Raw genomic sequence first — 20,519 nt, forward strand, 5'->3', positions numbered from 1 at the left:
CAGTGGAAGTTCCTTGTGGTCTGTATTTGACAAGGATGTTTGTGTTCTTTCTGGCCGGTGGGTCTCCACAGAAGCAGTAGAGGTATAAAAGGCTCAAGGTTGCTGTTCTTCCACCTGAAAAGAAGCCTCCATGTCTCAATCCTGGGACCCCCAGCAGTCTCAGCTATCCAGGCTATGCTGGCTGTGACAAGTAGGATTTGGAGTGAGCAGTAAAACCATGAGAAAAGGAAAAAGGGGGAGTTAGACTAGACAGTTCAGAGCAGAGCTTTTCTTTGGTATAGGTATGAAAACCCACACAGGAGGAAGGACAGGACCAAGAGTTCTCATTAGTCCAGACAGCACAAGCTTAGCCACATTAGACCCTGTCACATGCCTGGACACTTTCTGGGTCCTGACCTCATACATTCAGCTCAGGACAAAGTGATATCTGGGTAACTTCCCAACTTCTATAATGAGCTCATCATAAAACAATGTCTTCTGTGACCGCAAGACTCCTTCGTGTCCTTTTTGTCATCTATATGAAATCCTTTTGTCTTTCAGAAGTTCAACCATAACCTCAACTTATGGAAACTGTAGTCAATATATTCTAAGGTCTGCTGGAGGAGACTGTTCATTTACTCCACTAATATTCTTTTTTTTTTTACTTCCTAATATTGTTCCAGGGACAGAATGGAAAATAAAGAAATGGTGTCCTGTCTTCCTGCCATATGCCCCGTGAAAGATGCCGTAGGAGGAATATCAATTAAAGACAGGGTATTAATGTTTAGAAACACAAACACAAAGGAAGCTCATGGCAATGAGTTAGGGTACCTGACTCGGGAGGGAGTTAGAAAAAAGTTCCCAGAGTAAGAGGTATTTTAAGTGAGACCTAGAAAGTCCATGAAGTAATCCTGTAAAGGTCATCAGGCGTCAGAAACAAGATATGGAAAAGCCCACTGGGGAAAGAACTCCAGTATAGCTGGAGAATGATGTATGCGCATGTGTGCACGCTCATGGAAAGGGATAGGAGGATGCACGTCAGACATAAATCATTGCTGACCCAACAGCCACTCTCTGACTTCTTACTAGGTAAATCCCACTTCTGCAGGGAACCCCAGATCCCCAGTTAACCTCAGGAGAGGAAGACCCTCACCCAGCCTGAACTATTAAGTCATGACTGAGAACGGTCCCTCAGGAGGCTGAGGCAGGAGGATCCCATATTTAAGACCAGCCCGATATACATGGTGAGATCTATCTTAAAATAAAAGCAATTCTTCAAGACAAAACAAAACACTTGTAAGGAGTCCCACTTGGAGGAAAGAGTCAGGGACAATGAGAAGGGGTGGGGAAGGAGGAAAATATGGCCCCATACATTGAATGCGTGTGTGAAAATGTCAGAAAACCCACTATTTTATACAGAAAACATATGATAACGGTTTTCTGAGAATATTTTGATTTGTGTCTTTGTTGCTGTGATGAAATTCTCTGCTGATAGGATAACATTCTCTATTGCTAGGATAAAATTCTCTGTTGCTAGGATAGCATTCTCTATTGCTAGGATAGCATTCTCTGGTAAAAGCAACTGGAGGGGGAAAGGTTCATTCTAGCTCACTGTCAGTTAGGAAGGCGGAATCACATGGTACAAATCTGGAAGTGAACTTCTGTGAGTCAGAAGTGCTGCCCAACGAGCTTCTTGGGAGCGAATGCCAGGTAACTGCTCTGGAGGCAAGGTGCTTTGAGAGACGTGGCAATGGTCTCTACCCTCTGGAATCTATGGCATTAGCAAAGTCCTGGCCACGTGAGCTTGCTGAGGCATTTCAAACATCTAATGGCTGTTCTAAGGAAATCAGTATGGAGATTTGTTAATGAATAACAACTAAATGTAGATTTACAATAGGATCGCTATGCCAGTCCTATGAACATTCCCAAAGGACTCTAAGTCAGCCTACAACAGAGATCGGCACACCTGTATTTAATGTCTTTATTCACAGTAGCCAGGATGAGGAATTGATCTGGGTGTCTGAGCAAAGAGAGAAAAGGTAGTATATATACACAATGGAGTTTTATTCAGCAAGAAAGAAAAATAAATTAGTTCATTTGCAGGAAAAAATGGATGGAATGGGAGATCATTTTTAGCCAAAGAAGCTGAATTCAGACAAATATGGTATTTTCCTTCCATATGTGGAATATTCCCATATATGTGCATGAAAAGGTCTTAGCAGGAGGAGGGAGGGACAACAAGAAAGCATAGTGGGTGGGGGACATGCTACAGTACATGAACTATCAGAATGAAGATGCCGTTATGAGCTCATCGCCTTGTCCAATGAATGGTCTAGTAATCGTACTTTAATACTGGTTTTTCAAGTCTAATGGCTATGGAGACCCCATGTTCTTTGTATTGTCATGCTGTGGTCCAGAGTGAAGAGAGAAAAAAGGGGAAAGGCCCTAGTTCCAGAGTACACAGCTTCCAGGCGGGTGAGTTGCAGCGTAAGTCAGCTGCGTGGCTCTGCAGTAGAGGAGTGACATCCCCGCTTTCCTCCACGCAGTCCCCACCCTTTGCCCTCCTATATTCTCACCCTTCTGCATACCTGGGCATCACCTGGAGTGATTATTCATATCCGGTTCCCATGCCCAACCTCTAGTGACTTCAACTCACAGATTTGAGGCAACACCATGGACTTCTCATTTTAGGCAAACACCACAGCAATCCAAAGCACAAGCTCCCTGAGCCACACCCGTTAAGAAGTTGGTAGTACAGTCTCGATGATGTCAGGGTGCTAATAACACAGCCAGCACAGCTATTCCTTGTAGCTGTGTTTAACTCACTTCATCTGTCTGTTATCATTAGCTCAAATTTCCAATGAATGTCTACTTCTTTTGCATCATATTTTACCTCTCTTTACCAATCTCACTCTCCACATTGAAACTGACACTTCCTACTCATTCTTGATAGACTCTTCAGACCACATCCCAGCAAGCTCACTTCTTTTCTTGATGAGCTTACTGCTGGTAACACTTACCTGATGACCGTACCATTTTCGTCATTTGGTTAACAGTCATGAAGGAAGAATAAGGAAGGTTGTTCTTTCTTATGTAAGCTATGTCTACTTTTCCAGGAGCAGGGTGTATTATAGTAAGTATTTGGTTGAGTAATAGAGAATTCAGAGTCCTAAAGTAACTATAAACGCTAAAACGTCATAAAAAAACCTCACCAATCTAGGTGTGTCAGGAAACGTAGAGATTGTCTTAATTTATAACTGGTTGGTTGTAGTTACATAAACTACTATTTATTAAGTACCTACTATGTGTGGGGGCTTTAAGTGCTTTGTATGTATTAGTTTGAGTAATCCTTACAATAACACTTGAAAGAATGTTTCTCCTGAAAGAATCAGTGTCTAAAATACATCTCGATGGGCTTTCCTGGTCACCGGGAACATTATATTCATAAAGAGGAATAAACAGAAGACCATTTACTGATCTCTAAACCCAGTACCCAAGTTTGGGATGAGTAAGAGTCGCTCCACAGCAATGTTTACGCAAGGAGCCAGCACATCCACTGATCGGAAAGCTGAGTGCTGTCTGCCACTTCGCCCCACTGTTGTGTGTGGTACCACAACTCACAAGAACAATGATGCAACCACTTCCACAGAGGACAGATGGAGGATCAGAACATCTTGATGGGCATTTTTCTGAAGAACATAGACGATATTAATATACAGAAGATATTAATATCCAGGTAATGGAAAAGCTTGAAGGGCTGCGAGATGAACTTGTGAGGACGGTGTGGCTGTAAAATGGACATAGGCAGGAACTGCAGGGCTACACCAGCTGCAAATGGCCCACTGAGGGTCACCACAGAGAATCTTGTCCCCGCATAGATGTGGCCCAATAGCAGGCAGACTAAATGCAAGGCAGTGGGCTTCCCATCACCTGGAAGATAATCAGTCTTACCTGTTGTGAAAGTTTGGGAGGAAATTCCTTCCTGGATGTGGGGAGGAATCCTGTAACTTCTTGGGTCCCTTTAAACTTTGAGAAATAATTTTTCCAGTGTAAAAGAAGGTTATGTATTAGGGAACTGTTATGCCTGCTATACTACAGTCATGCTTTCATAGACAAAAGTAAAACATGATTCTTGCTTTCAGGTGACTAACAGATAGAAAAAGGTTAAAATAAAGATGGCGGCTGGAGAGGTGGCTCAACTGTTAAGAGCACCTGCTGGTTTTGTAGAGGACCTGGGTTTACTTCTTAGCCTCTGTTTAGTTGGAAGCTTCACCCCAGTCCCTGGCATCCATATACCCAAAGAGTCTGGAATGTTTGGGTCCAGGCTTCACCCCAGCCCCTGGTATCTATGTATCCAAGGAGTCCGGAATGTTTGGGTAGAAAGTTCCATTCCAAGCCCCTCCCCTGGGAGTTGCCTCAGTCCAGACTTTACCTCTGAGAAAGCCTGCCAAACAGTGACCCCTCCTCAAAGATGCTCAAGACCACTCCCACAGGTATTTAAACTGTCCCCCAGAGAACAAACCCGTGTTTTCTCAGTCTTCCTTCCCCATCTCTTCTCTGAGGGCTTGGAAGGCCACTGGGGAGTGTTAGTATCCATTAAACCTGGGCGTTTTCTAATTCGGTTTGATTTGTTCTGATTCGGATTATTGTATTGGTGTAGAGGTTTATCAGGGCGCAGAAAACTTCTCAGCCTCCACATCAGGAGGCTCACAACTCCTGTATCTCTGCTTCAGGAGATCTGATACTCTCTTCTGGCTTCTATGTGCAACAGGAATGTATTTGATGTACATACATACATCCTCAACATAGGGGATAAAAGAAATATTGAAAGAATACAAGAGTGAATTGTTCCAACTTCCCGGTTACAAAGCTGGAATTAAGTTGTCAACAGAGAGGTTCTGAGGGTCTTAGACAAAGGAAAAATGTAAACACAAGTTAGTAAAGTGACCCTCTACAATGTAAGATCTTTCCCAGACAAGATTCCCATGGCCTAGACTGTCCCTCAGAGAGAAGTTATTCCTTTGAGCTAGGCTTGTTTGAATGGCCTGAAAACAAAACAGGCTGCTCAACCCACCTCTCTGTGCACCTCCAAAAACCCAAATCCTCACCCTAGACCTCTCATCTATAATGGGCAACAAGGAAGGAAGAAGTCTCTTGAAGTAATAGGAGCGGCGGGGCTGCGTCCCCAACACCCCAGCCGCCTGCTCGGCTAGCTTATGCCCGAAATAATTACACGGACACTGTATTCTTTTAAACACTGCTTGGCCCATTCTCTTCTAGGCTAATTCTCACATATTAATTTAGCCCATTTCTAATCATCTGTGTGTAGCACCCCAAGGTGCGCTTACCGGGGAGATTCTAGCCTAGTCCATCCTGGGTCAGAGCTTCATCCTGGGAGCGGGGCATGGCGTCTCTCTCAGGCATCTGCTCCTGAGAGCAGAGCTGTGGAGTCTCTGACCTCACTTCCTATTCCTCCCAGCGTTCTGTCCTGTTTTCTCCTCCCACCTATCCTCTAACCAATAAAATGGGCCAGGGCAGTGCCTTTATTAGCCAATGGCCTTCCTCCATCAGTCTCTGCTCCGGCTTTTCATAGGAACTGAGCCTCTCTGCCAACCCTGGGTCTTCTCGCCCGAGAGTAGTGGACACTGCCACCCTACTGGAGGCGAGAAAGGAAGCTGACTGCGGAAGGAAGTGAAAAGAAAGAACTGGGGATCCATCTGTGTGTGCTGAGGCTGCCCTTCAAGAGTTTAACCTGATGGTAAAGATCTGGCCAACTTCAAGTCGGACCCCTCCTCAGGGAGAGGTTTTTGTCATCCTGTGTCATCCTGAGAGAGGGCCACAGTGAGGGGAGGCCTGGAAGAGAGAAGCCAAAAAGGCCTTTGACTTGCCCCTGGAGGTCAAAGTGATGCATTGGATCCTGAGGCAAGTGCTGCTTGTTTTACAGGTACCCCATAGGCCCATGGGGTGTGTCCACCACCTGCAAGCATCTTGAAGAAATGTGCTCGCTGGGCTGCAGCTTCAGATTGAACATTCATCAAATTCTGAGAAAATGACTTCTTAAAAAAAAAAGTCAGGATGAGATTTGACTGAGCATAAACTATGCGGCAGGCACTTCTGCACCTATCAATAAATTAGCACGCTCACTCCCGTAAACATTCTGTGATTTAGGGACTCTCGGTAGAGTGATGAACGCCTTTTTGCTTTCCGTACACTTCAGCTTCGCGCAGATGTACTCCTGTTCAAGCTGCGGCGAACTGTTTAAGGAAACAGCGCCACATGTGTGGCTGTTAGTCACCACAGGTGTGCCTGTTGCACAGGTGTGTTTAAGCTACACCTAGGAGATTTTGCCAATGCCAAGCCCTGAGTGATTCCTCTGTCTTCTCTGCGGCCACTCCCAGGATGCCAAGGGATTCTGAGGAAGCACAAAGCCCTCCTCCCAGGGCCCATTCTGATGCACCTCCTCTCCGAGGCTGGAATGTCACTGCTGTTCAGTGACTTCCCTGACATCTCGCTGAGTTGTAGAGAAATGTCTAATCTAGCTAGTGACTCCACGTTCCTTAAGGCTTCCCGGATGCCCCCGCTCAAAGAGATTTTTTTTTTCTCCAAGACCACTTCACTGTTAGCAGATGGCCATTCTAGTACAATATTGCTCCCCCTTTAAATGGATGCTCCCCTGACTTCGCTCCAGAGAGACTCAGTCACCATGGCAACCACTGCCGGCTTTGGTTCATTTCCTCAGAAACCCCAACTGGCAGAGAGGTGGTTGAATCGGGGAACTTTTGCAGGAAAATTCTGGGAGCTTTTGATTCTGGGGGCTAAAATCTTGGAGGCAGCTCCAAATTTAAATCACCAGGAAGAAGCTGGTCCCTGAGCTCAAAGGATAAGCCAAGGAGGGTGCAGAATCAGCAATCCATTGTCCTGGAAGCTGCTGGACGGTGTCACAGGGTTTGTGAAAACCCAGAGCGGGTCAAGAGACCCTGCTGTCAGAGGCATTATCACACTTTGTCTCTATCCTTGAATATACAGCGAGGCTGGAAACCTTGAAGGAAGGAAATGGGTGTCTAACATTGCCTCTGCCTTCCCTGAAATCCCAGAGCTGATGCACTGAGTGATGTGGGTGGAGAGGGACAGTTCAGGTCTGTTTAGCAAATGGTGTTGTCCTTTATGAGCCAGACACTGTGCTCCATTACAGGATAGGAAGGGATACAGCACAGACTCGGCCCTAACGAGAGACGCTAACACACTCACAGAAAACAAGACATTCTAATTAGACCGCAGCCAGCTATTCGGAAGGCCTGGTATCACTGAGATCAGACAAAACATTAGAAAACCAGTGAGGAGCCTGCCGGATTTGGAGAGCCCTGGCCAATAGAGAACCGCTGAGTCTGCCGGATTCAGAGAGCCCTGGCCAATAGAGAACAACTGGATTTGGAGAGCCCTGGCCAATAGAGAACCCTGAGCCTGCCGGATTCAGAGAGCCCTGGCCAATAGAGAATCCTGAGCCTGCCGGATTCAGAGAGCCCTGGCCAATAGAGAACCCTGAGCCTGCTGGATTTGGAGAGCCCTGGCCAATAAAGAACCCTGAGCCTGCTGGATTTGGAGATCCCTGGCCAATAGAGAACCCTGAGCCTGCTGGATTTGGAGAGCCCTGGCCAATAGAGAACCCCGAGCCTGCTGGATTTGGAGAGCCCTGGCCAACAAAGAACCGCTGAGCCTCTACAACCCCTTCAAGCAGCCAGAGATTTTCATCCTATTTTCAATCACTCCACAAAGAGACCATAAATTCTCCTAGGAGACACTCATCCTTTATGCACGCGAGTGTTTGAAATGTTAGTTCCCATCATCTGCCTCTTCTTGCTTGCACAGCAGCGGAGGAAGGACTCTCCTGGCCAAACCTAGGGATGATAATTTGGGATTGCTCAAAAACCAATGGAAGGGATGTGGTAAGTGGATGAGTTTTGGTTGGTGAGTTTTAAATCAATTTGAAGCAAGGTAGATGTTTGGTTGGAAGCATCATCTCAGCCCCTAACATCCTTATTCTAAGGAGTCTGGGATGTTTGGTTGGAAGCTTCACCCCAGCCCCTGGCATCCATTCTCAAATGTTTGGGTGAAACTTTCCACCCCAAACCCCCTCTCCTGAGAGTTGGAGCAGTCCAAACTCCACCTCTGAGAAAGCCCACCAAACAGTGACCCCTCCCCAGAGAGGGTCAAGACCACTCCCATAGGCCATTTAAACTGCCCCCCCACACACACACACAGAATGAACTCTGGTGGTCTTTCTGGTTCTTCTTCCTCCTCTCCTTGATTTTCCGATCTTCCTTCCCAACTTCTCTCTGGGGACTGGAAGGCCACCCGGGAGCATGGAATCCATTAAACCTGGGCCTTTCCTGATTTAGTTTGATTTGGTCTGATTTGAATTATTGCATCAGTGGAGAGGCTTATTGAACCATAAAAACTTTACAGTAGACTCATTTGGAAAGAGGACTCTCAAATGAGAAAATGCCTGCATAAGACTGACTTATAAGCAAATTTGTAGGGCATTTTCTGAATGTGGGAGGGTGTTGGAGAAGGGTTTCTGGCCACCCTACTAGCTTAGCCCCGAAATAATCACACAGAAACTGTATTAATTAAATCACCAATCTACCGGCTGTGGCTTACCAGGTAAAGTTCCCAGCATTTATCTCCGGCAGGCTACATGGCTTCTCTCTGATTCTGCCTTCTTTCTCCCAGCATATAGCCTAGCTTTTTCCACGTAGTTCTGTTCTGCCCTTGCCCTAGGCTCAAAGAAGTTCTTTATTCATTAACCAATAAAAACAACACACAGACAGAAGGACTGCCCACACCAGGAGGGCCCAACCCACTGTGGTGGTTGTCGCTTACCACCTTGACCAGCAAGGAAGACGTGACAACCGGAGCTCTTCTTGCTAGCAGTTTTATTCAGGACCTTGTTCTCTTTCTCTCTCTCCCCCTCTCTCTCCTTCCGGGCAAACCTCTCCCAGCCCTTAAAAAGGCATGGGCTACCAACCCCGGATTGCCACGTGGGCACTGCCCATAGGTCCACGCATATGTAAGCAGCTGACAATCATTGCGTGATAATAGCATGAGTCAGGCCTTAGCCATAATAGAAGTTGATTATCACAGAGAGCACTCGCTTTCGGGATCGCGGAGGGCGGAAGCCAGCACTGTCAGGTGCAGCTCCACGCAGCTCTCTACATCACCATCAGGTGCGGCTCCACGCAGCTCTCTACAGGTGGTACCAACCCTAGGCAGGTGGTTCTGAGTTGTATAAGAAAGCAGGCTGAGTAAGTAATGAGAAGCAAGCCAGTAAGTATTATGCCCAGATCACAGAGTCCCTCCAAAACAAACTAGGAGACAGAGTCCTGTATGTAAAAGCAAAGACCCTTTATTCTTATACAACTTTGCAAACTCGGACTCCCTGTGTCCAACGTATTGGAGTGATCTTAGAGCTCTGAGCTTAGTTAGGGTGGGTTTTTATAGAAGCAAAGGTAGGGATGAGGGGTTTCTAAGATTTAAGATCCCTTATTGGCTGGCATTTGTCTAGGGGTGTCCTGGTGAAAAGTGATGGGTGTGTGCTGTCAGGTGATCCAATCTACAACGGTTGGAACATTGGGAATTTTCTCTGGATGGTCTGTTCCTGGGTGGTGCCTGGGTGGTCTCAGTTTGTGATCTTTCTTGGAACCAGGTATTGCCTTAGGGTAAAGTACTGAGTCTCCGGCCTCTATAGAGCTTGTCATGGCCGGTCCAACAGAAGTAGTGTTCTTCCATTACCTCCGCCTCAGCTCCTGCTTTGAGTTCCTGCCCTGACTTCCCTCAGTGACGAACTGTTACCTGGAAGGGTAAGATGAAATAAACCCTTTCCTCCCCAAGTTGCTTTGGTCATAGTGTTGATCACAGCAAGGGAAACCCTAAATGTGACCCATATAAGAAAATTTGGCAACCCATGTAAGGAAAATGGGTAACACATGTAAGGACGAACAGTAGAACACAGGCAAAACAGTGGTTTATTTTACCACAGAGATTTAGGAGAGGAATCGTTGGCAAAGCTTCATAGGGGAGAAAATAAAGAGTAATGTGTACTCAAATTTTATATCTAGATGATATTTTAAATCATGTCCTCCTCTTGGGAAAAATAAAAAATAGCAAATATTTCTATCTGAAGGGAAGCGTTTATTCAGAGCAGTTAGGAGACTGCCCTAAGCATCTAGGTTCCGACTGTTCACTCTGTGGGATGCATGAGAACGAAGGTGACAAAGACTGTCTGATGTGGGGTACAGACCGGGGAGGCCAGAGTGACAAAGGAACCGACTGGTGATCACCAGGTCTTTAAAAACAAAGCCCTGGAAACAGAATTAAATGTGGACAAATCTATCGAGAGAAGGAAAGACACATCCAGAAAGCTAATTCCTTTATCTCTCTGTGCCTCGGCCGCGCTTGCAAGATGAACTCTGCCTGGTTGTGGTTCTGGATGTTTTATTAAGACTGTGTGCGATACAGCTTATTCTTTCTTAACCCCAGAAGGCAGCGAGCAGGCACCAACTCACTCTTCATATCCCTTAAGCTTATATGACTTAATTTATTTCTTCCCATTAAATTAGAATTTAAAAAAAAATGTATTATTAGTTTCCTCAAAGGGTTTTGGAGAGATAAAGAAAGCCATCAAATCTTAAGAGTGTCACAAACCTCGGGGACACACATGGCACTCAAATACTAGAGATGATGTCTAATGATATCATTTTTTTAAACGTCTTTCATTATTTTGTCATGTCCTGAAATCTCATAAAAGCATAACAGAAGTGGGCTTGGGAATTTTACCAAAGTGAAATGTATAAAGGGGGAGGAAAGGGATAATGGTTTCCTGCATTGTCAGTACTGTTCATTTCAAATTCCAGGAGTAAAATATTGGTCAGGAAGAACAGTTAAATGAGTCTATATAATAGATGCTAAGCCAGGATGCTTAAAGTTGGCATGTTTTAATAATGCAGACATGGAATCAGCATGGGGCTGGAGAGACGGCTCAGGGGTTGGGACAGCTCTCTGCTCTTTTAGAGGACCCAAGTTCAGTTCCCAGCTAACAGTACCTGTATTTCTAGCTCCAAGAGGATCTGTTGCCCTCTTCTGGCCTTTGCAGGTGCTTATAAGCACACGTACATACACACAAATAAAAATTAAATAAATCTAAAAGCAAGCAAACAAACAAACAAAAACGTAATCAAAACCTTCAAATTTCCCAATGGTGTACTTTCTATACGATCCTAAAAACATGTTCTGGGGCATCCCTAACTTCAGATCATCAACCCTGCTAAAAGCATCTGAAGGGCTGTAAGTGTCTGACCTACTGCCTTTAATTAGCTAGGGTGTGCATCTCTGGAGAAGGAGAAGGGCACCAAGAACTCTTTGATGACAGGAAACACAGTGATTAGGGAGGTGACATGGCCTAAGATGAAGATTGGAAATGACAGCTCTGCTCAGGTTTGGTTCAACCCGAAGAAAAACGCTGCTTCGTTCACTGACACCAAAATATTCACCTGCACCTCCAGAGTGATTTTTCTCTTCCTCGGTTCAGCCTCGGAGATAATACTGATGATTACCAGCGATGGTAGTGAAAGCCAGGCTTAATCACCATAATTGACAATTAAGTTGGGTAACAACACAGAGACAGGTGATTTCACACAAGGCTAATGAAAATGGGCTATTAAAATCCACACACGTTTGGCAGCAATTATGAGCTCCTGGAGCCATTTGCTTTGAAAGGTGCACATTTCACAGGCGGCTGCCTGCCAACAAGGCAGCTCTGAGCAGGACCAAGGAAGAAAGAGGAACTGAGCGAGTTGCTGGAAATTCCAGAAAGCACCATTGCTTCCGGGTGGTTTGCTCCATCCTTTGCTCCAGCCCTCGTCTTCTAGAGCCAAAGAGAGATGCAAAGTTCACAGCTCCAGAGAATAACACCCACTTCCTACAGAACCATCATGGAAATGGGCAAGAACGAGGGTGTTGGGACCAACAAATACAGGGTTGCAAGGCACAGGGGAAGCCGTGGCCCAAGTGCTGGACCAGATGAGAGGGGGATGGATTTCCTGAAGAGATCTTTTTAAAGTACTTAAAAATCTTTGAAAGGACATTTAAATATATTCACTTATTCTTGTTTTATGTGTATGAGTGTTTACCTGCATGTATGTGTATGCGGTGCCTGTGGAGACCAGAAGGCTATGGATCCCCCTGAACAGGGGTTACAGGTGGTTGTGAGTGGCCATGTAGGTACTGGGACCTGAACTCAGGTCCTCTGCAAGAACAGTAAGTGTTCTTAACCACTGAGCCATCTCTCTATTCCTCTGCTCCCTATTTTTAAAGCAGGACCTCACTGTGGAGCCTTGACTCACCTAGAACTCACTATGTAGACCAGGCTGGCCATAGACCAGAAATCTTCCTGCCTCTGCATCCCAAGTGCAAGGTTTAAAGGTGTGTGCCGCCAAGCAAGCCCTAAAAACACTTTTTTTTTCTTAAAATTTTCACAGATTGTAAAATGGAAGTGATAATGTTTCCTGCTTCTTCAGGATGGCAGAAGAATTATGAGTTTGGATCCAGATGGCAAGGCCACTTGACTCCAGTTTCTCTCTTACAGTCAGTTGGCCACCATTTTGAAAGGTTCTGTCTTTTAATATACTCTCTGGAGTGACCAGTTAGTAGGAAAGGTAATCAGTGTGTTTTATTTTTGTTTTTTTAAGAAAAACTATTCTGTTCATTTCTTTTCTTTCTTAAAACAGGAAACCAGATCACAAAGAACAATAGTAGCACGTGTATGACATTGTGAGCCAGGAGTGGTGGCTCCTGCCTGTCATCTCAGCACTCAGCGGTAGAGGCAGGAGGATCAGGACTGAGAGCCTAGCTTCTCCTACAATTTGAGGGTATCCTGGATTACAAGAGATTCTGGACGGGGTGGAGTATTCAAATATACTACATGGCTACATGTTCCTCTTTTTTTCCACTGTGACAACCTCTCTTTTCATTAGGTAATTCTCACTAAAAGTAATTCTTGATGCCATTAAATTAGTTAATATCTGTCATTTTTTAAACTGTTGAACGTTACCTTTAAAAGGTCTTGTTTCCTTTCATTGCATTTTTGAGTTTCTATTATTCCGTTTCTTCACCTCTTCATCTCTGCAGCACAAAAATCACATTTATCTTTTCTGTTGTATTAGTGGTTGCCTTAGAGTTTGAAATGTAACTTTGCAGTTGGTGTGTCTACCTCTTTGCGAATGGAACAAGTACAATATCATGGGCTCTTCACACTTCTTTATTCCCTTCTCTCATCACTCCCTTGTCATTCATTTCTCTTGTCCGTGACATATAGTCACCCGATGGACCGTCACTGTCATTAAACAGTTACTTTACTGTCGATTCATGTTAAGAAAAACAAAGCATTTGATTATACCTTTGTTTATCCCTTTAACACTTTATTATATCCGAATTTCTGGCCTAATCATCTTTCCTGTTCCACTGAGAGCTTCTTTAACACTGTGGCAGTGTGGGTCTGCTGCTGCTGGTTTCTCTCCGTTCCTCTCCTATAGATGAGGACTCTTAGGTTACAAATAATTCTCTCATTTTAGAGAGAAATGTCAGTTGGGACAGCCTGTCTCACCTTGGGCAAGCAATGTCGGGAAGGAGAGATTGCACGAGGGGAAGTGTGGTCTATGTGCTACTACCATTTTCACATTCCTAAGACCCTCACCCCACCTCCAATAAAGGGTCACGATGATGTGGGATGTCCTTCTGTACATGTGTTGCTTTTATTGGTTGATGAATTAAGCTGCTTTGGCCTATAGCAGGGCAGAATATAACCAGGCTGGGAGAGATAGAGAAAGAGAGTAGGCGGAGTAGAAGAGACACCATGTAGCTACTAAAGGAAAAAGATGCCAGAACAGAACCTTACCCAGTAAGCCAGAGCCTCATGGCAATACACAGATTAATAGAGATGGGTTAATTTAAGATGTAAGTGTTAGTTAATAAGAATCCTTAGCTAATAGGCCAAGCAGTATTGTAATTAATATTCTGTGTGATTATTTTAGCCTGGAAGGCCGGGAAATGAATGAGCAGCCTCAGATTACATGCAGCCAATTTTTTTTCTCTACAGACTCTTCAGCTTCCTAAGGGAGAGAGTGTGCCAACAAATACATTCCCTCTGTCAAAAGGTCAGGCTCCTGTCTCTTTTTGTCTCCCGTCCCTACAAGCTGCCTCAGATTCTAACAGGAGACAGAGGATTTGGAAGGATAATTTCAGTGGATATAGAATTCTAAGCTGGCAGATTTGCCTCCTTCGGTGATTTAACTACCTTACCAACCCTCTTCTTTCTGATGAGAACTTATCTATGATCCTGCTTAGTTCCTTACAGGCTGGTTATGTTTTTTTCTTCCCCTTTCATTTAAGCTTTTCTCTGCGTTGGCACCTCTAAAGTTTGACTATCGTGAAGCTTGGGCTTTGTTGTTTGGTCGGTGGTCTTGTTTCACTGTAGGGCGCTGAAATGAAACCAGGGTCTTCAGCATGAGAAGCAAGTGCTCACTGGTCCTCTATCTCTGAATTCCCTGCACTGGAGAACTAGTGCCCATTGTTCAGGAAAATCCTTGGCCATTCTTATTTCGTATATGCCACCATGTGGCGTTCAAATTACGTGTATTATTCCTTTTGAAGGTGTACCATCATTCTTAGATGACTCAGTACTGCAAGGGCATAGTGAAGTCACTGGACTGAACTACTCTGTGGGTAGAAAGGAAGGTTTCTTAGGAATCAAAGTGCCAAGACCATCTCTTGGGGACAGAGAAAAGAGCAGAGTGGCAGACTAGCAAGCTGATTTTTATATGACCGTCTGCAGTGGGGTATGTGGTTAGGGTGTCTTTGAAATGGTACAGGCTGTTTAGATTGACCACAAGTCTCTGATAAAGTGGTTTCTCTGAATGGCAAAACTTTGCTACAGAGAACACACGCTTAGGAGATCATTTCAAAGGACTTACACCCCTGATGCCCACCCCAGCACCCTACCCAAAACACCAGCGACTTCTAAAGACAGGTTCCAGTTTCATTGAGAGAAGTTGGTTGGCGGTAGATGGATTTTTTTCTTTGGGCTGCCAGCTCACAAAAAAAAAAAAAAAAAAAAAAAAAATGACACAGAGACTATTATTAACTATGAAAGCCAAGCCTATTGCTTAGGCTCTTCCACTAGCTCTTGTAACTTAAATTAACCCATCTCTGTTCTTCTACGCGTTGCCTTGTGACTCGAGGCTTTGACCTCTCCTCCTGCATGTCTTGCTTCCCTGTGTCTGGAGGTAAAATCATCTAAGAGTGGAAAGTCCTTCTAAGATTGCATTCACAGGAGATTTAGCTCCCAAGTTGGATTAGCTTCTAGTTGGCGAGTTGCTATTGTGTTATTGGCTTTGGCAGTTTCAGTCCTTTATAGCTGCAAGTTCTATGTAATTGCCTATCTAGTTTTTCGGTAGTGATGGATTGCCCCGGTAATCTTGGCTTTCTGATGAATCAAGGAAAGGTTGGTATTTTCAGTTTATTTGGATTTTTTTCCTGCTGTGGGGATAGGAATGACAACATGCAAGCACAAAACTGCACGTGGCAAATACTTCTGCAACACTGACGGCCCCTCTTTAAGTCTTCCTTGATCCCTTAGAAGCCACACAATCCAGGGTAATCACTAAAAATCTCTTAGCGTTGCCTGAACTCCAAAGAGAAATTAGAGTTCACCACGAGGTACTTCCTCAGCTTCCTACCCTGTGGACCATCTTCTTGACCCCATCAGTGTGCCAAAGGAAGAGGAGTTCCTTCTGAGATGACTCCCTCTTGTTTGCACTAACCCCCAAAACTTCCCACCTCTTTCAGTGATTTGTCCCCATACACATACCCCCCCAAGTGTGTGTGTGTGTGTGTGTGTGTGTGTCCTTTTTCTCCTTTAGCCATTGCAATTGCATAGACTTTGCATCACAGTGACAAATATCTTAGAAAAAAACAGTTTAAGAGGGAACCAGTTTGCTCTGGCTTAGGGTTTCAGAGCTGCTAGCCCACCATGGTAGAGAAGGCATGATGGGAACACAGTGGCTCTGTTCATGATGGCCAGGAGACAGAGAGATGCCCACACTAGCAGACTCCTTCCTTCTGTATTCCATCCAGGCCTCTAGCGTATTTGATGGACACCTAGAGTAAGGGCCTATCTTCTGTCATGGGGCCTTGTTTGTAAAACAAGATTCCTATGAGATTTCAGATGCCCTTACTCAGCCGTATTAGTCAGTCCAGTATGGATGTCTGTAGAGATAGCCTGTCTCCCAAAGTAGGTCTGCCTCACCTTGGGCAAACAGTTTCCAGAAGGAGAGTCTGTAACAGACCCTATAGCTGCAACAATGTCTTCATCCCTGAGCCCATCACCCTGTCCCTTACAAAGGGCCACAGTCAACTTGCCCCCTGAAGACCCTTCTCCATGTGGGAGAAATGCTTCCTTTGCCATGCGTGCTAATAAACACAGTCCTGTTTGTTGAAGATCAGATGCTGGTTTTGTTTTTGGTTTTTTTTTTTTTACTTTTTTTTGGTTTTGGGGAGGGTTGGGGGGCACCCAACTCCCAAATAAATCATACATAGAGTCTTTCTTATAAAGGCTCAGCCTTAGCTTGGCTTGTTTCCAGTCAGATTTTCTTAACTTATCCCATCTACCTTTTGCCTCTGGGCTTTTCCTTTTCTTACTTCTGTGATCTTCCTTTCACTCTTACTCCATGGCTGGGTGGCTGGGTGGCAGGTGGCTGGGTGGCTGGGTGGCAGGTGGCTGGGTGGCTGGGTGGCTGGGTGGCTGGGTGGCTGGGTGGCAGGTGGCTGGGTGGCTGGGTGGCTGGGGGCAGGTGGCTGGGTGGCAGGTGGCTGGGTGGCAGGTGGCTGGGTGGCTGGGTGGCTGGGTGGCTGGGTGGCAGGTGGCAGGTGGCAGGTGGCTGGGTGGCAGGTGGCTGGGTGGCAGGTGGCTGGGTGGCAGGTGGCTGGGTGGCTGGGTGGCAGGGTGGCAGGGTGGCTGGGTGGCTGGGTGGCTGGATGGCTGGGTGGCTGGGTGGCAGGTGGCAGGTGGCTGGGTGGCAGGTGGCTGGGTGGCTGGGTGGCAGGTGCCTGGGTGGCTGGGTGGCAGGTGGCTGGGTGGCTGGGTGGCAGGTGGCTGGGTGGCTGGGTGGCTGGATGGCTGGGTGGCTGGGTGGCAGGTGGCTGGCCCCTTCTTTCCTTGCTGCTTCCATTTTTCTCCTCCCAGATTCCTCCTCCTATTTATTCTCTCTGCCTGCCAGCCCCTCCTATCCTTTCTCCTGCCTCACTATTGGCCGTTCAGCGCTTTATTATACCATCAGGTGTTTTAGACGGGCAAAGAGTCACAGCTTCACAGAGTTAAACAAATGCAGCATAAAAGAATGCAATGCATCTTTGCATCATTAAAACAAATGTTCCACAGCATAAACAAATGTGACACATCTTAAAATAATATTCCACAACAGTCAGACTCTGGTATCTTTCTCCCTTCTGTCTTTGTTATGCTGTCTCAGAAATCTAACATCCTTGCTCCTGCGTTTGAGATGCCAGCACAAATGCACTGAGGTGCGCTTTATTAATCTCTACATACTTCTCAAGCCATTCAAGTGGACAATGAAGATTCACAGGTCCGGCGAGTCCACTCCCTGTTGAGTTGGCATCCAAACACATCTCCCATCTTCTTAAATCATAGCATAGCACCAGTGATGCCCTAAAATCTCATGTTCATCCCATAATGCAAAATATGTACTCCAAGAATACCTATGATATTAACAGTTAAATATTGTTTAAAAGTCCAAGTTCAAAGTTTTCTCTGAGGCTCAAGATAAATTCTTTAGAAATATGCTCCTATAAAATCAAAACAAATTGACTTCCAAAATACATAGCACAGAGTATTCTCTTTCCAAAGGGGGTGGGGGAGGATTATAGCATAGAAAGGAAATACGGGAAAACAGGACTGAAATCTACCAGGACAAACATTAAACCCTGTAATTCCATGTCTGGTATCAAAGGTACATGGCATAAGGTGAGCTTCCAGGGGCTTCAACAACCCCAATCCCCAGGGCATCGCTCAGTGCCACCCACTTCGCTTCTCCCTGTAGTCGCTGCCTTCACCTTTGCTTGCAGAACGCCACGTGTCTGGCATCGCCAACATCCTAGTGTCTCCCCCATCTCTCCTACTTCACTCTTACAGCTTGCTGTGCTGACCTCTCTGGACCTGCCTGCAGGGATCTTGTTCTTACTGTCACTGCCTGGCCTCCTAGGACTTTCTCTGAAATCCGAGCAGAAGTTTCTATGACCGCATAACTCATGCAAGCCTGAAAAATGAGTATCCTGTGGAAAATGCCAGGGTCTACTGCCAGCTGCAGCAGCTGAGACCCTTGTACCTTCTGCTTCTGCTGCCCATCAGAGTTCCTCACCTATAATCAGAGTTAGTCCGAAAGCTGTATCATACTGGAGTCTAATGATAATAAATGCTCACTCCCTTCTGACCGTTCAAAATACATTTTATATTATTGTTTGGGGTGCTTTGTGGCTCTTGTAGCTGTAATCTGACGTCATCACACTGCAGCCCTGCAGCATTTAAAATCCTGTGGTCAATCTCACCCTTTCATAGGGCTTGCATCTTTAGATGTGACCTCCGCAAGTACTTTTAGCTTGCTCTGAGATGAGACAGGACAGCAAGAGGTGGCAGAAGTAGGGGGAAAGTCCTGATGTCTGGGTGGGCGGGGCTGTGTTTAAGTCTTCCCATGGAGAACAGGTCTTTATAATGGAAACTATCTAGGGCTTATTCCAAATGGTTTTCCCTCCACTGTCAGAGCCACAAGGAGGAAATATTTCCTTGGCTTGTCATAATAAAGACAATATAGTTTCTGGAGGAAAAATGTGGGCCTTAAGACTGTGACCTCAGTAGGTTTTTGCTCATCTTAGAGCATACTCAGCCTCCAGCAGTTCATCAGAATTAGTGTTTAAAACAAATACTAGCTTATTTACTTATGTGTATGGTTGTTTTTTCTGCCTCGTGTGTGTGTGTGTGTGTGTGTGTGTGTGTGTGTGAGTGTGTGTGTGTGTGTGTGTGTGCGTGTGTACCACATGTGTGCAGTGGCTAAGAAGGCCAGAAGAGAGCACTGGATCCCCTGGAGTTTACAGACAATTGTGAGAGGCCATGTGGGTGCTGCAAATGGAATCTGGGTCCTCTGGAAGATCAGCTGGTACTCTTAACTCTCTAGCCCCCAGAATTCATAGTTTAAGGTGTCTACCAGTTTATAGCTGGAAAGTTCTGCCATAGTAGGTAGATCTGCCTGTTTCTGTTTTTGGGTTTTCTCCAGATTTCTATGTTGATCACTACATGGCAACCTCAATTTTATGATGGGTTAAATACACACACACACACACACACACAAAATCTATGTTCAAGATTTTTTTGGTTTTATGTTCTTGTAAGGACAAGTGCGATGATTTCTGATCTCTGTACCTGTCAGAGCTGCGTCTGCAATTCTACTAGTTCATTTCAATTAATTAAAATTGAAATATAAAAACTTATACTTGAATGAGTTACTGGAAAAACGTATGTGTGTTTAGAACAATCTGGAGGTAAGAGCCTAATTTTTACAATTACAAATTATATTCAATCCATATGTAGTTTATGTGTATCCAATGAAAATTTACCATTCAAATTGAGATAATTTAAAATATACATATTCCAAGTGTTAGAATGTAAAAAAGAAGGTAAAGATATCTCATTACTATTTTGTGATGTTATTTTACAATAATTTAAGAAATTATTAAAATTATGTTTTGGGGAGCTGGAAAGATGGATCGGTAGTAAAATCATCTGCTGCTCTCAAAGAGGACCAGAGTTCAAATCCTAGAACCCTACATGGCAGTTCACAACTGCCTGCTACTCCAACTCCAGGGAATCTGATGCCTTTTTATGGGCTCTGTGGGTAATGAATGCATGTGGTGTGTGTACCCACACGAGACAACATAAAATTTAAAAATTATTGTGTCTCTGGCATAGTTAGGGTCAGTGTTGATGCCTCATGGCTCTTGTCGCTATCAAAGGCCATGTAGGTGTCTGGGATCTGGGCCACCACCTGGGGCCATGTGAGGGTCTGTGGACCATGCTGCTGCTGGGCCCATCTGGATGTAAGAGGACTGCACCTCACCCTTCAGGGCCATGATGGCATCCAAGTTCAAGCTACTGCTACTGGCCATGTCTGAGTGTGTAATCTTGCTGTAGTTGGTGTCTGTGTTAATATCCACTGCCCATGTTTCCACAGGAGCTTATGTGAACCATGTGTTGAACCATGTGTTGAAGTATAAGGGCCATAATGAGCTGCCTCTACCTCTCACTGGCCTGGGGAGAACCACTCATTCCTTGTAGGGATAAGTCCCGCCCCTTAGGGGGCGTGTTCGCCTCGGGCTAATGTTTACCTATAAATCTGGCAAGCATGCTCGCAGAGCTTGCTTCT

The 20,519-nt window shown here is 45.2% G+C and overlaps 1 pseudogene; it reads right to left on the reverse strand.

The window, feature by feature from the left end:
* The window catches only part of LOC121437798, a 150,220-nt pseudogene extending 129,958 nt beyond the window's left edge, over positions 1 to 20,262 (reverse strand).
* Positions 20,263 to 20,519: the final 257 nt, after the last annotated feature.

The sequence above is a fragment of the Microtus oregoni genome, unplaced genomic scaffold (assembly GCF_018167655.1).
Source record: "Microtus oregoni isolate MIOR12 unplaced genomic scaffold, Mior012 000054F_ref0000373, whole genome shotgun sequence".
Classification (NCBI taxonomy): domain Eukaryota; kingdom Metazoa; phylum Chordata; class Mammalia; order Rodentia; family Cricetidae; genus Microtus; species Microtus oregoni.